Source organism: Thamnophis sirtalis, unplaced genomic scaffold, assembly GCF_051295495.1.
Source record: "Thamnophis sirtalis isolate CommonGarterSnake01/CBP01778 unplaced genomic scaffold, rThaSir2_p1.2 scaffold_3, whole genome shotgun sequence".
Lineage (NCBI taxonomy): Eukaryota > Metazoa > Chordata > Lepidosauria > Squamata > Natricidae > Thamnophis > Thamnophis sirtalis.
Genome location: NW_028261383.1, coordinates 47,703,291 through 47,726,562, shown reverse-complemented (window position 1 = coordinate 47,726,562; position 23,272 = coordinate 47,703,291). Strand labels below are relative to the sequence as shown.

Here is a 23,272-nt window from a genome sequence, read left to right as displayed (position 1 = left end):
AATTTGTTTGTTTTCATTATGAACATTTAAAACTACCTTCTTTTGTTGAGAGTGAGTGTCTATATAGTGTCTGTTAAAAGTCATATGTAGCCCTACTGTTATTTGACATTCTTTGGCTATGGTTTTTCTGCAAATTAATGTTGTTGGTGACTTTGTTAAAGCAGGGGTGTCAAAATCAATTTCATTGAGAGCCTCACCAGAGTTGTGTTTTACCTTAGGTGGGCAGGTTGGCATGGCCGGGGTGAATGTGGCCAGCGTGGTCACTCATGTTGGGGGGCATCTGTGGTGGCCCCTCTGCCAGTGAAAACGGAGCTCAGGAGGGCTTTCCATGGTTTTCCTAAGTTCTGTTTCCACTGACAGAGGGCCGGTCCTTCACTGTTTCTAGGGTGGCCCCATTTACCAGATCTAAGCACCCCATGGGCTGGATCCGCCTCCCAAGCCTTGATTTTGACACTCTTGTGTTAAAGCTTTTTTTTTCTAATGAAAATATTCGGTACATGCATGGAAATCACTTTGGATAGTGAGATGGGTAGCATGTACAATAAAGAAAATAAATGTAGTCCGAACATTGTAACGTGCATCTGTTGTATTATCCTGAAGCAATGCCCCAAATTAAAGACTAGAGGGGTGAAATTAATGATGTCCATATAATGATGAATTGGAACAAACTTATATTAAAATCTGGAAGATTGATTCTTCCAGGTCAGATGGAAGAGAAACTACTGTGGAAATTCTCAAATTCAGAATATGAACTCGGAAATGTACACATTTTGCTGAATTACTAACTTGGAACAGAGGAATAAAAGCGGAAATAGCCTACAGCATTTCTGTTTCCTGTAATTCAAATCTAGTTAGCCTGGACACCTGCAATGTTATGTTTCCTTTACTACTCCACCCTGAATACATTTGCCAAAATAAAATTGCTCAAAAAGGGAGAATGTCTTTACAATGACCCCCCCCCCGCCCCCCGAATTAACAGAAAAATTATTAAGGCTTCAAATATCCACACTAGAAAGACAAATGAATGTTTAAAAGCTCACAATTTCTTTCAAACCCAAAACTCTGATTTGATACCTTATAAGTCTATCTTGAAAAGCTTGATTTCTGTTTATGACTGGATTGGGTTATGCTATAACTTTTTAGTTAATAATAAATTAAGTAATCTTTAATTAATTTATTATGATATACAAATTAGAATTCTTTTGTCATAATTCTGGAAAAAAAATTAGTTTTCCCTAATGGGATTTGTCCAGAATTGATACTAAGACATTGTATAAAATATGTTTAAAATTATTTATGCTAGTATAAATATAATGTAAAACAACATCCCTAATCAAACAGAAAAATAAAACTATAAAAAAGATTGAGCAAGTAGAGATACCATTACAACTTAAATTTCTACGGAAAATAAAAAAATGTTTTAACCTACAGTATTTCCAAAAAGAGATATACGGTAATTGGGAGTAGGATTTAAAAATAAATACTACTAGCAATTTTGAAATAGGCAAAGGAGCAATTGGTGTTTTCAGTAATGGTGTGCTGAAAACTCATTTTCAATTTTCAGACCATTTTTCTTATAAAAAGTGGTTCTGGTTTTCTGTTTCTTTCACAAAATATTATCTAAATTCTTCTAATAACATTCTTTGTCACAAGCTGCCTTGCTGCTATTATTGTTTCCTTCCTTCCTTCCTTCCTTCCTTCCTTCCTTCCTTCCTTCCTTCCTTCCTTCCTTCCTTCCTTCCTTTTCTTCTTCTCTTTCTTTCTTTCTTTCTTTCTTTCTTTCTTTCTTTCTTTCTTTCTTTCTTTCTTTCTGTTATACATCTCTTCATTATTCTGTAACCTCCCTCATTTCAGTGCTATTTCCTGATCAAGAGAAGGAAGTTGATTCAGGCCACGAATGCAGTAGATTGTTGGAAACATGATTGTACAATAAATAGCAGGATATTCTAAGGCAGCACTTGGACACGTCATAAATATCTCTGATGAGAATTTTGCCAAAAATCTTCTTTAAAAAAAATAAGATTTCCCCCCTCCCCACTTCATCTAGTTAAAAATAATTGAAACAAAGTTGAGAAAAATAATAATAACCCAACTTTAATCTTTATCAGGTTGGAATTCTTTTTGGATTAAATTCACTGCAGGACTGCATAAGCCCCCCCCCCCCCATCAAATAGGGCTTATGGGGTATCTGGACCATGAATTTTATAGAGCTCTAAAAGATGGCATCAAGTTTGCACTTGCCACTTCTGTTACAAAAAAAAGGTTGCACCTGGCATTTTTAATTAATTTTACTTTGCCATTCAAGAGTACCTAAATGAAAACTGTAAAACTGCAGTGCAAGGCTAAAGGACCTGTAAAAATGCCAAAGACAACTCTTTCTCTTCCAAAAATGAAATTTATTGAAAGCAATCTTGTCTGTGCCAAAGTTCTTTTTCCTTTAGTAGATGAGCAACTATAAATCATAAAAACACAATATTAAAATATTGAAAACAAAAACAGCAACAATAACTTGTCTTACCATTTTATGATTAAATTAGTTTTTCTCATTCAGCTTCCAATCATTTCAGCCAAGTATATTTCTACCTCAGCTCGTGAAATAACATGTTTTGCTCCTCGATTTAAAAAAAATAAAAAATAAAAGATTGAATGAAATAAACTTTTGTAGTTGCTCCTCCTTCCTTAACGGCATAAATTCCATTTCCTGACTGAATTTCATCTCATATCCTTAAAGGCACCACTATGCCAGTTTCCAAATAGGCATTCCTTTATTCATTCGTTTTCCATGTGTTTATTGCTTCATATTTTCTGGGCTAATGTTCACAAGAGCTATTAAATTTCACATGTAAAAATCTTTGACTGTTTTCTTAACAAAATTCAGTTTGCACTTTGTTGTTTCTTTTATATGTATTGGTTTTTCCCATCTCAAATACATTGGATGATATAGAAAGTGGAATTAACTGCACCCACCCATTCCAATTCTGTAAAAAATATTTTAAGCATCTTATCAATTCTTATCATTTAGTGTTAGGTTTCTGAGGGATAAAAGCCAAACATTGTATCAAAATTTCACTGAATCATAAGGTTGAAAATGTTTTTAGGAATTTAGTCCAATCTTCTGCAGGGCAGGAATCTCAAGCCATCATAGAAAAATGTCTAATTCTTGTTTTGAAAACCCATAACAACCCCAGAAAGCAGTCTATTTCTGGTCAGAAATTACGTTTTATTTCAAATTTGAATTCTCATTAAAGATTTCACCCACTATCTAGTCCTATCCCCAGCCAGTATAGATAATAAATCTACTCTGCTTTGTCTTGTGACATCCCTTCATATTGGAACACTGCAGTCATGTGTCTGTTTGGCCGTCTCTTCTTCTGACCAAACATACCTACGTAATTCCTTTAGCTGATTTTCATATGATTTAGCCTCCAAATTTTTTCTATCAGTACCTAGGTAGGTATTTCTGCATTATTTCAAGTATTATCCTTGTATTGTGACAAATAGAACTAGAAACTGTATTCCAGTTGAAGAGTGACTAGTGTACATACAGCAGACCAAGAAAGAGCATTGCTGGCTCCTTCTTAATCTGTGGTTTACCAGAACTTTGCAAATACTACTGCACTTGTACTGGAGATCTGTCAGTGCATCAGGCATTTCCTACCTAAGTGTAGTACCCTATATTTATCACTATTGAACTGCATTTTGTTGGAAAGAGCCATTGGCTTTTTCCAACAAACTATGTCAAAATTTAACTTTCCAACAAAGTTTCTCGAAGATCCTATCAAATCTTGTTCCCAGATTCTGAGGTGATAGCATTCCCTCCACCTCAGCTTTATGTCATCTACAAATTTGATGAGATCCATTTTATCCCTTCAACTAAGCCATTAAATAAAAATGTTGATGTGCAATTGACCTGGTACATAACTCTTAGATTCCTCACTGCACAGCTCTCTCCATGTAGTCATAGATCCATGAAGGCTCACATGTTGTATATAGCTTGTCAACCAACTGCAAAACCGATGTGATAATTGGACCACATGGTTCTATTTATTAATAAGGAGGCTATGGTCATATTTATCAAATGCCTTACTGAAGTCCAGGTGTATTCATTGACATTTCCCTTATTCCCCCACCCATCCGCCAAAAAAAAAGCAATGAGATTTATCTGGCACAGGCTCTTTTTAAGGAAACCATGTTGTTTTCTGGTAAATATGCTTTCCCAAACCTCAGTTCAAATGGTAAGTCTCCAGAGAGTCCATTCTGAACCCTAAGCAATCAGGTTACATTCTTTTTGATTGACAGCTAATGATCTCAGAAATTGGACAGCTCTTTGACTTTGAATATTGTGGCTCTTCCCAGAAAGATCAAGAATCAGCCCTAGTGGAGTCTTGCTTGATTTATTTATTTATTTAAAGATTTTAAACTGCCCAACAGTGAAAGCTATCTGTGCAGTTTACAGTAACTGTAAAAAGTATAATTCAAGGAAATATACCATAAAAGCAGGAATAAATGTTCTTGCTGAATAAAAAAAGGTGTGACAAAGATGAGAGATATTCTCATAAGTCTATTGAGCTGAAGTTGAAACTATATTTCAAGATCAGTATAGATACCGAAATTGTGATAAAGTCCATTACAGGTGCTTCAGTCTGTCAAGATGTCAGACAGTGAATCCTGAACTAGCTGCTGATTCGGAATATTTATTTAATTAATTCATGTACTTAGAATAACAGAGATGGAAGGGATCTTGGAGGTCTTCTAGTCCAAATCCCTGCTTAGACAGGAAACCCTACACCACTTCAGACAAATGGTTATCCAACATCTTCTTAAAAACTCCCAGTGTTGGAGCATTCACAACTTCTGGAGGCAAATTGTTGCACTGATTAATTGTTCTGTCAGGAAATTTCTCCTCGGTTCTAAATTGCTTCTCTCCTTGATCAGTTTCCACCCATTGCTTCTTCGGGTGCTTTGGAGAATAGCTTGACTCCCTCTTCTTTGTGGCAACCCCTGAGATATTGGAACACTGCTATACTTTTATTTGCTGAGGAATCTATGCTGCTCTTGTTTAGCAGAACATTAGTAGCTTTCTGATTTCTATCTTTTTGCATTAAGGGAAAACACATTGAGTTTTGAATTTTCCCTCTGATAATGTACTTGGAACAGAGTAAAGAAGCAAATGAACAGCTGCTAGGTTTTAAATCTTAGCAACTTTGACAGGTCCATATACCCAAAGATGGTTCTCAAAACGAGGTAAACATTTTAGGAGCCTCAGAAGGTGATACACAAAAGCAGAGAAATTTTACTCATTTCTTTTTTGTCCTTTGGGCATTACTGGTTTCCATCAGCTTACTTTCCCATTAGTTACTTTAAGAATCTTCTGCTGCATAATGGTTCAGTAACCCGTGCCTCATGAGCCACATGTAACTCTTTCATCCGTCCGTTGCAGCTCCCTGTTGTCGATTGGTGCCACAATTTTGAGAGGAGCTTCCTGTTGGGGGAGGGAGCATAGCGCGCGAGGAGGAGACTCTATGACAAGAAGTGGGTTTTCTAGTCGGCTCCACAATTGATGGGCTTTCAGTTAGGATAGGTAGAGGAAAAAGGACACCGCGCTAGGAGGAAACTCTATGGTGGGGGATCCAGATTTCCAGTTGGCAGAGGAAAAAGGATACTATGCTAGGAGGAGACTCTATGGTGTGGGAACCAGACTTCCAGTTGGCAGAGGAAAAAGTACACCGTGCTAGGAAGAGACTCTATGGTTGGAGAACCGGACTTCCAGTCAGCTCCAGAATTGAACAGGGGGGCTTCCAGTTAGGATCTTTGTGGCTTTTTGAGTGTTTAAGGCTGCCAACCCCTGGACTAAGACTAAGGAAAGTCATATTCAAATCCACCTGTGTGTAGTTTTTGACTTATAGTCATTTGTTTAAAGACCATTCAAAGTTACAATGGCATTGAACAAAGTAACTTATGATCATTTGTCCCACTTATGACTGTTGCAGCATCCCCATTCTTATGTGATCAGAATTCAGGCACTTGGCAATTGGCATTTATTTATGATGGTTGCAGTGTCCAGGGGTCATGTGATCATCCTTCTGACAAGCAAAATCAATGCGGAAGCCATATTCACTTAACAATGATGTTTCTAATTTACCAACTGCAGTGATTCACTGCAGAGTGAATTGGCAAGAAAGGTCATAACATGGGCCAAAATTTACTTAACAACTGTCTTGCTTAGCAAGAGAAATGTTGGGCTCAATTGTGGTCATAAATCGAAAATTACCTGTATAACCATGTAAGCTGACAGGGGAATTTGACTAACTCACTGCCTCCACTTCAGCTTTTCCATATAGGATTGCAACTCTGAGAAAAATTAAAGAAAACAGTACTGTATACACTATTTTGAGATGATAGATTCACTATGTATTAAATAAATATTGGAATAATGCAAATCTGCCAAGGATCATTTTAGTCTTGTGATAAAAGTCATATGTTCACATTGTGATTAAGGTAAAGATTCCCTTCGCACATATGTGCTAGTCGTTCCCAACTCCAGGGGGCAATGCTCATCTCCGTTTCAAAGCCAAAGAGCCAGCGCTGTCTGAAGACGTCTCTGTGATCAAGTATGCTGGCATCACTAAATGGCAAAGGAGCACAGAATGCTGTTAACTTCCCACCAAAGGTGGTTCCTATTTTTTTACTTGCATTTTTACATGCTTTCAAACTGTTAGGTTGGCAGAAGCTGGGACAAATGGCGGGAGCTCACCCCATTTGCGGCACTAGGAATTCGAACCACTGAACTGCCAACCTTCTGATCCACAAGCTCAGTGTCTTAGCCACTGAGCCACTGCGCCCCTATCACGTGTGATTACATGACATATAAACATGTATTTCATCTTATACACTTCTCTAGTCAGAACATAGTTAGAATTGAAATGCTTCCAAGCAAAATCCCCAAGAGATGAGATGCAGGATGAGGTACAGGGACTCCAATATTGGACTAACATCAAGAAAGATCCAGTTGCTAATCCACTTTCAGCCACTAGTGCTCTGAATGACTTGTGGGCCAGTTATTCTCCTCAATCCAGCTGTGGAAATAAATACGGGAAGGGAGCATTAGCTATGACAATTTGAACACCTGAAGAAAAGACAAATCAATAAATCAGTCTTGTTATAAATATTTGAATACAAATTGAAGTAACTAAAATGTGGATGCAATGGTGGATACAAATGTGGATGTGTATTATTGCCATGATAAGATTGATAATAACTGAATTAACAGAATAACAGAGTTGGAAGGGACCTTGAATGTCTTCTAGTCCAACCCTCTGCTCAGGCAGGAATCCTTTAACCATTTCAGGCAAGTGGTTATCCAATCTTTTCTTAAAAACCTCCAGTGTTGAAGCACCCACAGCTTTTGGAGACAAGTCATTCCACTGATTAATTGTTCTAACTGACTGGAAATTTCTCCTTAGTTCTAGGTTGTCCCACTCCTTGATTAACTTTAATCCGTTGCTTCTTGTTCAGCCTTCAGATGCTTTGTGGAAAAAGTTGACACCCCCCCCTCTTCTTTGTGGCACCCTCTCAAATATTGGAACACTGCTATCATATCACCCTTTGTCCTTCTTTTCATTAAACTGGACATGCCCAATTCCAGCAACCATTCTTTATATGTTTCAGCCTCCAGTCCCCTAATCATTTTTGTTGCTCTTCTCTGTGCTCTTTCTAGAATCTCAACATCTTTTTTACAATCTTTTCACATAGTCTGAATATGTGAAGATTTAATTCCATTGGATAGGTTTCCCAAATAACTATGTCCATTAAATTTAACATCCTCTTTAAAGTTTTACCTGGAATAAAATTAATTTTGTGCCTTCTCAATATCCTGTTCAAGCAAAGCCTACATTCTAAATTGTTAAGAGGGAGGGATTTCATGTCATAATTAGCCATTAGTAATTCCACTCATCCCCTGTACAGATGGTGACAGGCACAATCTCATTCACTATAGAGAGGTTAATACTCTGAGTTGTGGGATGAATAATTTATTGTATCCCATAAGCAAATATATGATATATACACTTTTTCCTTTAATCTATTACTTACTTGGATTACTAATGTTACATATATCTTTCAACAGAAAGATTATCGCCATGATAAAATTGATAAGATTTGAGTCTGGGGAATCTGTCTGTCTATCTATCTGTCTATCTCTGTCTATCTGTCTGTCTATCTGTCTGTCTATCTGCCTGCCTGCCTGCCTGCCTGCCTGCCTGCCTGCCTGCCTGCCTGCCTGCCTGCCTGCCTGCCTGCCTACCTACCTACCTACCTACCTACCTACCTACCTACCTACCTACCTACCTACCTACCTACCTACCTACCTACCTACCTACCTACCTACCTACCTACCTACCTACCTACCTATCTATCTATCTATCTATCTATCTATCTATCTATCTATCTATCTATCTATCTATCTATTCCATAACTCTGGAACGCCTTGAGCAATTTCAACCAAACTTAGTACACAGATGACTTACTCTCTGGAGAAAAATACTGTGGGGGTAAGGCACCCCTAACACTCCTCGTGGTGTGTGTTCTGTTAAGATACAGCCTGGCTCTCCAAATCAACACAGACTGTGGAAACTTCACACTGGACTTCAAGCATCTTGCAGTGTGTGCCTCTCCATTCTTCCTCCATACTCTGGTTCCTTGGTTTCCAAATGAGATGCAAAAGTTGCTCTCATCAGAAAAGAGGACTTTGGACCACTGGGCAACAGACCAGGTCTGTTTTTTCTTTAGCCCAGGTAAGACGTTTCTGATGTTTGTTGTTCAGGAGCGGCTTGACAAGAGGAATACGACATTTGAAGCCCATGTTCAGGATCTGTCTGTGTGTGGTGGCTCTTGATGCACTGACTCCAGCCTCAGTCCACTCCTTGTGAAAGTCCCCAACACTTTTGAATGGCCTTTTCCTGACAATCCTCTCCAGGCTGCTGTTATCCCTGCTGCTTATGCATCTTTTTCTTCCACACTTTTCCCTTCCACATAACTTTCTATTAAGGTGCTTTGATACAACACTTTGGGAACATCCAACTTTTACAATTACCGTTTGAGGCTTTCCCTCCTTATGGAGGGTGTCAGTGATGGTTTTCTGCACAACTGTCAGGTCAGCAGTCTTTCCCATGATTGTGATTCCTACTGAACCAGACTGACACCATTTAAAGGTTCAGGAACACTTCATGGCTTAATTATGGCTTAATTATGGCTTAATTAGCTGCTTAGAGTGGGACACTTTGAGCCTAGATTATTGCACCTTTTCACAATATTCTAATTTTCTGAGATTGTGGATTTGGGATTTTCATGAGCTGTAAAACATAATCTTCACAATTATGACAAATCACGGCTTGAACTATCTTGCTTTGCATGTAATAAGTCTCATATATTAGTTTCACCTTTTAAGTTGCATCACTTTCGCACGATATTCTAATTTTTTGAGTTTCACTTGTATATAACTTACCAGGGCAATTGCAGTGTATAAAAGGAAAAAAATTATCTGCCAGAATGAAAATGAGAAGAGATTGCAAAGCTTTAGTTATGCAGATTTAATGCTAATAAACTAAATGAAAGTTGAAGATAAGGCAGAATGGAAGAAATGCAAACTCTTAAGTCAATATCTTCTTTTCGAGCAGTCCTATACACCAATTTTCCAACTTCTTTTGCATATCCCCATACACTCACCCACCCACCGACCCACTATGCTCATAATGATTGTGACAAGTAGAATGCTATCGTTATTAACTTCTGAAATGGAAAGGATTAAGGAAAGGGAAGGCAGTAGCATAAAAACATAAAAAAACATTTATTTGGGGGATTAATAAATAGGATATGATTTCAACAAATAACTTCCACTTTCCGCTTTATCTTCTGGTGCTTGTCAGAACATTCTCCGTAGTCCTAAGATGTATTTGTGAGAGATACTGAGGTAAAAAGGGAGGTTTTTTATTTAATTGAGGTCCTTCCTAGTTGCATCACCTTCATTAATTTCCTGTAAGAAATTCTGCCTCACTATCTTGGTGTTCCCGTAAGGCATATATATTCAGACTGTCTCTCGAACTGGATCCCACTTCAGTGATAAAGCACCTAGTGTGTAGATAGAAGGTCACACATTCAGCTCCTGGCACCTATAGATAAAGGTGACAAATGATGTGAAATGCAGAGTTGATTATGCTGCTGCTAAGCTAGATATGCAATTGTGACTTGATTGGAAAGAGTGAAATAGTTATTATTTTGTAGTTCCTTTATATATTTTCAGTATTGACAAGTCACAATTACTCAGCCACTGGAATCAGAATATGGGTGCAACCTCAAATCAATGTGTTTTGCCATAGTTCAAACAGTAACTCCTTAGAGGAAACAATGACATCAATTTGATTTCAGTATAGAATATTTGGCCTCTAAATTTCAGCTAGCGAGGCTCCTGTTGCATCTTTGAATGTTTGTTGTGCTATAACTTTTAAGTAGTTGCACTAACTTAAAACCATTGCCATAAGTATATTAGTATTTATATTAATATATTAGTAGACACTTGCTCCTGGCAAGGAAAGCTATGGCAAATCTAGACAGCATTCTAAAAAGCAGAGCCATCACCCTACCAACAAAAGTGTGTATGGTCAAGGCTATGGTTTTCCCAGTTGCAATGTATGGCTGTGAAAGTTGGACCATAAGAAAGCCTTAGCGCCAAAGAATTGAGGCCTTTGAACAATAGTGTTAGAGAAGACTCCTGTGAGTCCCTTGAACTACAAAGCGATCAAACCGGTCAGTCCTAGAGGAGATCAACCCTGACTGCTCTTTAGAAGGCCAGATCTTGAAGATGAAACTCAAATGCTTTGCCCACCTAATGAGAAGGAAGGACTCACTGGAGAAGAGCCTAATGCTGGGAAAGATTGAGGGCAAAAGAAGAAGGGGACAACAGAGAATGAGGTGGCTGGATGGAGTCACTGAAGCAGTCAGCGTGAACTTAAATGGACTCCAGGATTCCTCCACAGGAAGGCTTGGAGGAACGTTGTCCATGGGGTTGTGATGGGTCGGACACAACTTCACAACTAATGACAACAGCAACCTTTGTTTTTAAAACACGAAAGCTAAATTGCAGATGAGCTGTTGAAGTCATCTAATCACTAGAAAATTGCCGCAGAGAAAAAAATAGAAGCCAGATATTGGCAACAAAATGTCCACCTGAGCCTTCTTTGTAGGCTTGGCTGACACTGAATCTCTATTTTCTTTTATGGCAGTAAAGGTGCAGGTGCTTCACAGGCAACTGTGAATTCTCAGAAGAAATCAGCAACCATAGCATTTAAATTGAGAAATAGTTTCCTGCCAGAGTGCTTGTCTTTTGTTCAGCGAAGAAGATGTGCCTATTTTCTGGACTTTTGAATTCAATGGTGCCTTTCTGTGTTTATATCTGTCAGATTTGTTCCAGGCATATCATATGTGTATTTCGTTAAAAAAAAAAAAAGATTTATACAGCCACCCCCTTGCTGTCGCCATTCTGGCTAACATTGAATAAAAATTTGTTATGGCATCTAAGGGCAGCCAACCATAACACTGTCATATGACCATGATTTGCTACACTTTATGCCAGTTTCTGGTATTTTGATCTGGTTTCTGGCACACAAAAAAAGCCCTTTAGATAAATGGATTTGCTTAATGACTGCTGCGGTTACTTAAGGACTACCACATTCACATTGACCCCTTAATTTCCCCTTTCAAAAAAGGTGTAAAATTGGGCACAGTCACATAGTCACCTGCTTAATTGCTACAATGATTTAACGACCACAATTCCAGGCTCAATTTATAGTTGCCAGTCAAGGATTACCTATACAAAGCAATTTGCTCAGGAACCGTAGTTTGTTTGTGACTTATAGGCCTAGAAATGGCAAGAGGCAAATACGTTTATCTCAGTGAAACATAAGAACAATATATGGCCTTTTTTTGTTTTTTCTTTGATTGTTCTTTTCCTATGCCAATCTTTTAATATCTTGTGTTGCCTAGTTTATTTTGAGGGACTTTTGTTCTCATTCTGTTATCAAAGCCATCAACACTAAGGTCATTTCCTAGTTATTAAATGGTACCGGAATAAGTTCGAAAAGTCCTTGCTACAAAACTCCCTTGTTTCAGGGAAAAATCTACGCAAAGGCTTAGGAGAGAGAATTGCTGTTCTTTTCAAAACTACCAAAGGATATGATCTGGAGGTAAGAACGTTTATATACAATTGTTTTGTTAAGTTCCATTAGTTTATTATTTTAGGGAGGCTTTAATTAAATAAGAAATATCATTTCAGAATTAATAATTACAGAGAATAAAATCATACGTCAAAAGACAGCAAACTGAAAGTAAACATTCTTAATTTTCCTTATATTGAAAGAATTGCTGAGGGAGGGAGGGGATACAATTAATCAGTTGCATGATAAGGCATTTGTTTACTCTAGCTGCATTCATTCATTGATATTGGGAATGTTATTTATTTTGAACCTACTATTCATTTCCTTTGCTACAAATACTGATTTTCCTGTCAAAATATTATACTTTGGAAGCTGATAATAAGACACAGTTAGTTTTGATTTCACAGATAGGTTTGGCTATGTACCTAACAATATTGGAACCTTTTCAGGAATCATTTTATTGAAAGTAATTATATAGTGATCTCCCAAAGAAGGATAAACAACAAATCATCGGAGCAAGTAGCCCTTTTCAGTTTGCAACCATTAAGAGTCTCATGAAAACTGCTTTTCCTTATTTCTGTCTCCTCCCATGCAGTTCTTGGTTTTAGAAGATACAACAAGGACAAGTGTGGAGCTCATTAGAAAGCTTTCAGAAGGGACATTTAAGGGATTACAAAATTTCAACCCTGTCAAATCTATTATTTGTGTGCATATGTGGGTGGATGAGAGTGTGTGAAAGAGAAAGCCAAAAGCAATCAAATCCTGTCCAGTTGAAGCTTTCTCTCATGTTCATAAAAAGCAACTTTCTTAGGAAAAGAACAATATAAAAGTCCTGTTACGGAATTATAAATGCATTTATTTAATAATAGTAATAATTTTTAAAAGTATTTTAGTCCAAAATTTGTTTGACTTTCTCGACTATAATTTCCAAAGATAACTTCTGTGGGAAATCTAATATTTCTTAGCAAACTATTCATAAACAGACCAAATAAAACATATTGGTTATTTGTAAAAAGAGAAAATTACCTTGCACCTAGGACACTGGAATGATCTCAATTTCAAATATCCCAATAGATTTGTCCAAATAATAGGGGCTATAATTACCATGAACTATTAATATAATTAGAACCCTCTAGCTAGAAGATGTACAAACTTTCTGAGACTTTCATTGGAAGATGCCTAGAAATAAAGTTAACAAATTAATACTTTCTACTAATCCTGTTTTTCTTGTTCAATTTACGTGGAGATGGGTGAAAAATTTAATTGCAAAGCTGAGAATAGTTTCCCTGAATATTTAGGCTGTTTTATAACCAAGCAGAGGCAATATTTCTGTTCTGTTACTATAGGAATTATCCAATCTCTTGAGATTACCCAGCAGATACAAATATAACTCTTTGGAACAAAACATGCTTGGGAGCATTTTTCCTTGTAACTACGGTTTGTAGTGCAGATATCACTGGATGGGCTATGGACCAGCTCTAGATAATTCCAGAATTAATGCCATGATAATCAGATGCACACCAAGTATTTTACTGGTTCTTGTGCAAATGACCAGGAGTATCCATTAACTTCAAAGTATAGAAGAGTTTATTGTTGCTACCTAAACATAAGAATCTAGTCAACTAACGGTCAGTGTTAAAGTAGTTCTAAGTAAGGGTCAATGGTATTCACAAGGGGCTGGATTTGCATCTCTTGTCTATGGAGATTCTCAGTCATCCAGGTCATGAATGTCCCAAAGATGCTTTTTCAAGAGGCAACGGAACTTTCTATTTTTTCTTTGAAGACATTTCACTTATATCCAAGAGCTGAAGAAGCTTCTTGAGCGAGAAGCAAAATGTCTTCAAATAAAAAACAGAAAGTCCAGTAGCCTCTTGAAAAAGCACCTTTGAGACACTTGCATCTCTTATGCAAACACACACAGACACAAACAAATATGCTATTTACATACAGTGTATATAAAATAGAAAAAATATTGCAAGACTCATCAATTCTCTTTTTATTTCTGTGCTTCTGAACAATAGCATTACTGTGTTCCTTATGCCTATAGATTCCTATATATTTCATTCAAATATATATGAATGAAAGGGAAGATGCAATGGAAGGCAAGTCAATTTCAGTATGTATAGTTTAGATTGTACGCAACAGGCCACTGATTTTCTTTTGTTTCAGAAAACCATTTTGTTACAGAGGGCCAAAATAAGAAATACAGGAATATTATTGTTCAAATAAAAAGAGAGTTGATGATACTTGTAATATTTTTTCTTTGTCTATTTCCATATTTTGCTAACATACTGCAATACAAACTGATATACACAAAATATATCTTTGTATTTCTTGTGTGGGTTACAAGTTTAATGACAAAAGAAAGAAAGAGATATGATGGTCCTACAGTACCTATTGGGAGATTAGAGATGCTCTCTAGTGCTGGGCATGATTTGTGATCTGTCTGTGACTAACTGCTATCCCCATTCAAAGAAACCAATCAATCTGATTTCTCCAAATCGTGAAACATATTACAGGTTTTTTAAAAATATATGTAGCATAGCTATTAGAAGTAAAATAAAATTATGCAGAAGCAGAAAATATATACATTTATGCATTTTTTGTAGCACTCTTTGATTCATCTTGGTGCAGAAATTGTTCCAGGAATCTTCAGTATTTGCGAAGACATTTTATTTTATTTTATTTGTTTTGCCACCTCAGCTACAGAAACCAGCTTGTTTTTTTCTCCCCTTGGCCTGTTCAAAAGCTCCCAAATTCTTCTATATATATAGTATATATAAACTGAAAAATACTGAATCAAACTACAATTTCATTGGATAGTTTTGAAACCATCCCAAAATAACTCACAGATCAGGCCACAGTGAATACTTCTCGGCCAAAATAACTGTGGAAAACCTCATCCCAAAGGAATTAAGTTACAGTTGCTCTTCACAGAACACTGCTAGTATTGGAGAGAGATACTAGTGGTCCAGCAGAAGACAAAGTTCACCCAAGTTTCCTACTTGTAGCTCATTTTAACTATGATTCACCAACCATCCCACCCAAGATATTTTCACATTTGGTTGCAAAGAGGTCTGGCTTGCCCACAATTAAATAAACCTGTGGCTGATCTTACTTTGACATCTTCGGTGAGCTGGGGCAGCTTGGAAGAAAGGCTAGAAAAGGTGGCAAGGAGCAAACCGTCATTCGCCTTCTGGTACTTGTATCTGGCCACGTTGCACTCATGACCATTTATGGTCAAGCATTCAAAATCTAAAATGTGCCCAGCAACAGGCCCCTAACAGTACCTGTGATTAAAGCGGTGTGGTTTCATTATAGGGTATTACGCAATGGCTAGGCAATGAATTACTGGAAGAGAAATGAATCCTGACTATCAGAGTCTACCAGAACGAACCTATCGACTCCCAGAACCGAAGGGTGGGAGGTCTGTTGGAAGAAAATTGCAAGATTACATGCCAACTCCTTTCCTGGTATTATTTCCTTTTGGGACTCAATCCACCTCGATCTGAGAAAATGTTGTTTAATGTTGCTCGTGGGAACTTGAACCCTTGCCAAAGATGGCCTTTGCCATAGATGAGTGGGGCTTTTATCCTGGGCACCAAGCTGAGTGGCTGTATTATTACTATTTGGTTAATCTTTGGTGAGATTCACAGCCTTTGGGGCTGGCTGGTAGCTCAACAGCTCGAGTCCTAACCAAGGACCTAGGAACTATTAAGGTTTCTTATATTCAGCTTTTGACTTAGTTGTCTTTAAAAGGCTTCCTTTATTTACTTCCTTAATCATTGGTTCTTCACTTTTCTGGATGTAATCATTCAAGCTGATTCTTTCTTCTTCCACAGTCTGCTTTACTTATAGGAGTCCTCAACCACCCTTTGCTCTTGGTAGATATAATCGGTAAATATCACTTTTAGGGTGCAAAGCATGATTCATTGTCATAAGCTTCCTTGTTTTTCTGTCCAAATTGTCCAACTCCATCTGGGTCCAATCAATTATTCTTGCAGAGTATCGAATCACAGGTGTAGCCCAGGTATTTATGGCTTTTATGATGTTTCCTCCACTCAATTTGAACTTTAACATCTTGCGAATTCATGAATGTACTTGGTTGAAATTAATTCCTTGACTTTATTATGCATTAAGTCAGAGGCCTCTAAAATCCCTAAGTACTTGTAGCCTTCTTCTGGTTTTACTGCCGTTATCATTTCTTCATTCTCAAGTTCTATTCCATCATCTTCTATGACCTTGCCTGCTTTGGTTGCCATTGTTGCACATTTGTCAATTCCAAACTGCATACCAATGTCTTGGCTAAATTCTTTTGTGCTTTCAGTTAATAATAATAAATTCAGTTCAGCTTTTGTTTTACCAAATAGCTTCAAATCATCCATGTACACCAAGTGCGAAAATTTCAGTCCTTTCTTTGCAAGTTCGTATCCACAGTTCACCCTCTTCAAAATGGTTGTCAGTGGTAGCATTGAGAGTATAAAAAGTAGGGGTGAAAGGGAATCACTGTGGAAAATGCCCCATTTAATTTCAACTTCACCCAGTTCTTCTCCATTAGCCATAAGCTTTGCTTTCCAGAGGTTCATTGAAGTTGCACAACTTTTTTCTTAAGATATATGATGTTCCTAGTGGCGCAGTTTTCTGCAGTTCCACTGGTGTTATTGCAGTAAGCTTCAGTTTATTGATGTGTTTTGTAAAACATGGTACCAAGTGCCCCATTGGCAATGGGTATCACTATTACAAGTTTCTTCCATAACCGTGTAGTTTCAATGGCCAGGTTGCGATATTTGGTGATTTTTTCCAGGTCTTATTCTCCTGGCACACTAATATCAATAAATAATTCCTCCTCTTCCTCCTCCTCCTCTCCTTCTCCTTCTCCTTGGTTGCATGGTCACCCTGATATTTAGACTGGTATTGGAATTTTTGTTCTTGCATTGAGTCTTTCCCAAGGACCTGGGAGAGGCAGATGTGGATGTTTGACAGTGTTAAAGCTATTGTTGCAGGATGTAAGCTGCCTTTTGTAATTTCATAGAAAAACAGAGTTGGAAGGGACCTTGGAGTTCTTCCAGTCCAACCCCCTGCTTTTGGCATTAAACCCTACACCACTTTAGACAAATGGTTATCCAACATCATCTTAAAAGCTTCCAGTGTTGGAATGCTCACAACTTCTGGAAGCAAGCTGTTCCACCGATTAATTGTTCTAACTAACTGACTGATGGTGATTTTGCCAATGCCAATGATGTTCAATTGGTGACCAGATGTTCTGGGATTGCACCAGGGGTGGATTCCGGCAGGCACTATTGCTGGTTTGCTTGATGTGCATTGTGCACGCTTGATGAGCACCCTGCATGAATGCACAGTGCAAATAAAATTGTTCTGCGTATGCACAAAACTGAAAAACAAGATGGCACCGCCGCCACCCAGGGAATCGGTTTGGGGGCGTACAGGTCTGGGTCACTGCCGGTTCCAGTGACCCATTCTGCCAAACCACAACTGGTTCAGCCGAAACAGTCCGAACTGGTAGGAACCCACCATTGGATTGCACACAAAATATTATCTTGACTCCTTCCAGTCCGGCTTCAGACCTGGTTACAGCACAGAAACCGCTTTGGTCGCATTGACCGATGATCTCTGGAGAGCCAGGGATGGAGGCCATGCGTCCATCCTGGTTCTCCTTGACCTCTCGGCGGCTTTCGATACCATCGACCATGGTATCCTTCTGCGACGACTGCGGGAGGTGGGAGTGGGAGGCACTATTTTGCGGTGGTTCTCCTCCTACCTCTCGGACAGGTCACAGTCGGTGTTGGTTGGGGGGCAGAGATCGTCCCTGAGGCCCCTAACTTGTGGGGTGCCGCAGGGTTCGGTCTTATCCCCCCTACTATTTAACATATACATGAAACCGCTGGGCGAGATCATTCGGAGGCACAGGATAAAATACCATCAATACGCGGACGATACGCAGTTGTATCTGTCCGCCCCGTGCCAACTCAATGAAGCGGTGGACGTGATGAGCCAGGGTCTTGAGGCCGTTAAGAACTGGATGAGAGCTAACAAACTGGTACTCAACCCGGACAAGACCGAATGGCTGTTGTGTTTCCCTCCCAATAATTTGACCAGTGTTCCATCGCTCAGGCTGGGGGGTCAAATTCTACACCCCTCAGATAGGGTTCGCAACTTGGGAGTCCTCCTGGACCCACAGCTGACTTTTGACCACCATCTGTCGGCTGTGACCAGGGGGGCATTTGCCCAGGTTCGCCTGGTACGCCAGTTGCGACCCTACCTGAACCGGGAGGCTCTCACAACAGTCACTCGAGCCCTTGTGATCTCTAGGCTGGAATACTGCAATGTGCTCTACATGGGGCTGCCCTTGAAGAGCATCCGGCGACTTCAGCTAGTCCAGAATGCGGCCGCGCGAGTGATAGTGGGCGCACCTCGGTACGCCCACATAACACCCATCCTCCGCGAGCTGCGCTGGCTACCTGTTGATCTCCGGGTGCGCTTCAAGGTGCTACTTACCATTCAGAAAGCCCTCCATGGTAGTGGATCTGAGTACTTGAGAGACCGCCTTCTGCCGATTACCTCCCTTCGTCCCATCAGATCGCACAGAGTGGGCCTCCTCCGAGTTCCATCCGCCAGTCAGTGCCGACTGGCGACTACGCGGAGGAGAGCCTTCTCAGTAGCAGCTCCGACCCTTTGGAACGATCTCCCCGTAGAGATTCGCACCCTCACCACAGTCCAGAGCTTCCGCACAGCCCTTAAGATCTGGCTATCCCGTCAGGCCTGGGGATAAGATCTTCATACACCCCACCCGAATGTTGAATGAATGTTGTGTTTTATTGCTATTTTTATTTGTACCCACATATTTTTTACGTTCTGTCTTGCACTCCCTTCCCATGAGTTGTAAGCCGCCCTGAGTCCCCTCAGGGAAAAGGGCGGCCTATAAGTGACAATAAATACAAATACAAATACAAATTATTATTATTTGCTTCCTTTGGCCATAGTCATTCTATTTCCAGATCGTTGTATTTTGTCATTTTCTCCCGTCCTTTCTCTTCTAATCTACTATCTCCAGATATGGCCATGTCCACTATTCAGACTTTTTTCCTTTCTTATCAACAATTGTTAAATCTGGAATGTGATGTGGTAGGTGCTGGTCTGTTGAATTCTAAATTCATCTTCTTCATTCTGTAGTACTTTGTCTAGTTCACGGGTGTCAAACTCAATTGTGTATTGTGATGTATCACAATTTATTTATTTTTTGCCTTTACGGAGCCGGGATGGGCATGATCTGTGTGTGATGCATCTGGTCTGCCAGTTTCTTTGCCCTGCTGGGCCAACCATTCCATGCAACAAAGGTAGGCAGCTCTATCAGCAAGTTCCTAGATGAGAGAAGAGCTGAAATCCAAGCAAAGAAGAGAGGAGCAAAGTGGTATGGAGTATGGAATGCTTCATAGAGGAGGGGGGAGATAATCTAGGTAAGAGGTCCAGCATAGGCCATGTATGAGTGTGTCTCCCTCAGGAGTTGAAAATCTGACAGAGCCTCCTAGGGTGTATCTCCCTTCCCCTAGAGGCACCCCATACTTTTCACTTGGGACTCCATCCACTGAATGAACTGCAGGATCACTTAACAACTACAACCAGAAGTACCAGGATTGCAATTGTCAAACAAAACAGTAATGTGGGCAGCCACATGATATCTCCTTTAATGAGTCCTTTGTGCAACAACTAAGATTTTGATCCCAATTATGGTTGTAGAAGTGAGGAGCACCTGCACTGAGTGGCTTCTCCTCCATTGCTTGGGTTCTACTAAAGGGGCAAGTTGTAGAGTGGTAGCCTTGACTATTCTCTTAATTCATTGGGATTCTTTTCAGCATGTGGGTCTTGAGATAGAGGATATGTATGTAGAGCTACAAGCTGCTTGCTTGATTTGGCTTTTGAGTGATTTAATTGACCAGAATTGGACTGAATTCAATGTTAAAGGTGGTGATTGGAATTTTCTTTAGAATAAGACATTTTCCCATATCTGTAGGTATAGGCCAGTTCCAGATATTCACTTCCTCTCTAAAGTAATTGAGAGTAATTGCTTTGCAACTCTAGGTATACTTGGGTCAAACTTACGCTGATTCAGTTCAGTCAGGGCTTCAGCCAAGATCTAGAACTCAGTCTGTTTTGGTCACCTTGGTGGATAACCTACCTTGGAAACTAAGTGACAGGAGTTTAGCCACTGCTGGTTTTCCTGTAACTCTCAACAGCTGTCAATGATGGCATTCTTTTGAGTAAGCAACATGCTTGTATATTGCCTACTTTTGATCATAGTTTGGATGTCGGGAATAAGGCAAAAGAGTTGTTTGTAAAGAGAAAAGTGGACTTGAGGGAAAAGAGTGAATTCTGTTTTAGATAGGACTGTTCTTTCAAAAAAAGCAAGTATGCAATCTGGAAGCCATTTATCTTACCCTGCCAGTGCCAATTCACAGGAGGTAACCACGATAAAGAATTTGTGAAGTTACATTAATGGGTCAGCTGTATCCCTCTTCCGAGTTCGTTGGATTTAGCAACACTTATTCATAAATTGGTTACCTCTAATCCTGACTCCTACAATGTGCTTTATGTGGAGCAACCCTTGAAAAATATCTGGAAATGGAAACAGGTGCAAAATGCTATAATATGTCTAGGCTGCTTACTGTTGCAGTGTACGATGATCACATGATGGCTGTGTGGAAAGACCTCCTGGGCAGGGGCGGGTTTCTACGTGAACCGGTTCGCTCTCTCACATGTTTTGGGGCCTGTCATTGCTTGCACATGCACAGTTTGCTGTTAATGGTTGTGCGCATGTACGAAGACCATTAAAAGCTAATAAACAAGATGCCAGCAATGGCAATGGAGGCCGGGGAATCAGTTTGGGGCCGTGGCCAGGCTGGGTCACTGCTGGTTCTGAGATCCAGGCCAGATTATGACTACTGGTTCAGCTGAACCGAGCCAAACCGGGAGCAACCCACCTCTGCTCCTGGAACAATTTAAGGCAGGACTGTCAAACTTGTGGCCCACGAGCCAGATGTTTCACATGCTGGCCACACCCACGCCCAGTTTAGCGAAGGGGGGGAAGTCATGATACATCACATGACGCTGCAAGTTTGACACTCCTGATTTAAGGTGTTGATGTTCTGTCCAGCTTTTTAGGGGAAAAATAATCACTAAATTCAGCTAACTGGAGAAGAAGAGTTGCTCGTGAAATAACAATAAGCACCCTTCTGATTGAACTACTGGTCACTTACACCTTTAGTAGAATGGGTAGCAAAATGATACAGATTTTACAAACTTTGCAGATGGTGTTGTTAGCTTAAGATAGAAAACATTGCTTTAACTCCAGTACAATAGTTGACTTTTGAGCCTGCCTCACAGGAGGGCTGGGAAGAAATTGAGACAATTTCATGGGGACACAGCAGAATAAAATGTTTTGCATATTTCTATCATGGTTAGATGAAAGTGAGGAAAGTTCAAAACTACCCACATGTCATGTGCTAGTCATAAGGAAAGATGTGAGAGATTAACAGGGTTAAGAAGATCCTGGCAAATTTGCTAAGCTTTGTGTAAATTAGGTAGTTAGAGAGAATAAATTCACTCCAAATGGAGGATGAAGATTTTTATCTGCTGGTAGCCATCAACCAAAATTAGGTTATATGAGTTTGATGTAATGAATTTTTAAATTTAATCAAGATAAAGCTTTTCTGCAGAGATGCTCTTCCTTTTCAATTAAGAGTGAATTAACCTGGTTTATGCTCTTTTTTGTCTGCCAACAGGATTAGGTTAATATGAGATAAACCATTCTTAAATCGGACAGCCATTCATTCCAGAAGAAGCTTAACTGCTTTAGCTAAATAGCTGGAGGTTGGGTAGATTCCTTTGGGATCTTTAAAAATGGACATGAGATTATTTTTTTAAAGTTCCATATGAGATGTTGAAAATTTAAAATTGGCATGTATTGCATCTGCCCTTTAGCCCACAATCTCTTTGAGCTAAATCAGAAATAATGCCAATAGAATTAGCTCATGCAGATTGCTGTCTGCTTTTTGTCACATAACCGTCTTGAAACAGTTGTTGAAATAATTAAATGCACACTCATAAAATAGAACTGAACCAAACTTTTCCAGCATTCTGATTTTTTTTAAAAAAATTGAGAAAACTCCCATTCAAGACAGTAAATTTTTTCACTAATTATTTATAGTTTATGGCCTTTCAAACATAAGTTTCCAAGGAAACCTGCAATAAACCCCTTAGTTTTTAAAATTAAATTTATATTAAAATGATATAGCATATTTTAAAATGCAAAATGTCTCTACCACGCATGAAACAGACATTAAAACAGAGAAACAGCAAGTATGAAATTAATAAGATGCTGTAAATTCTGGAAAAAAAAACTGAAATCATTTTTGCTTGGAGCCAGAAAGAAAATCAAGTTCATATTTCTAGTTGGCTTTGTCTCGGAAGATAACAGATTTCAGAACAGGCTTCGTGTGAACCACAAATGTAAAACCTGTAGCCTCCAGATGTTGTAGAATTGCAATTCTGAGCACCCTGAAATTTTGTCCATGGACATGTCCAGAGGTGGTAGGCTTAGTGAATCAATTATGGAGGGCAATGAATTCTCCACTACAGCTACAGAAATCATGTACCTTCGTCCAGGTATCTTTTGTTCTGACCTAGGCTTCACAAAATCACAAAGGTTGACCCTAACCCTTGTCCCGACAAAACCCCTTTTTATTAAGCTAATGTGAATTCCTCTCATTCATATCCAGCAAAGTTCCGGCAAACAGTCTTTCAAGGGTGAATTTACAACCCTTGATATCAGGCTTGGAGAGCTGCCAGGCTGATATCTTCCAAATGCAATGCTGTACCAGAAAATACTTGGCAAGGAGTCTCTGAGAGTCACAAACAAATCTTCACACTAATTAAACGAACAAATTGTCTCCTGCAAACTCCACTCCTCTTTCGCTGCTTTTTATTGGATTGGATTGGATTTATTAAATTTCTATGCCGCCCTTTTCCCCGAAGGGGACTCAGGGCGGCTC

The 23,272-nt window shown here is 39.2% G+C and overlaps 1 protein-coding gene across 1 annotated transcript in view; it reads left to right on the top strand.

Annotated features, from left to right (window-relative positions):
- The window catches only part of FRMD4B (FERM domain containing 4B), a 162,792-nt gene that overhangs the window by 5,437 nt on the left and 134,083 nt on the right, over positions 1 to 23,272 (top strand). The window lies entirely within an intron of this gene.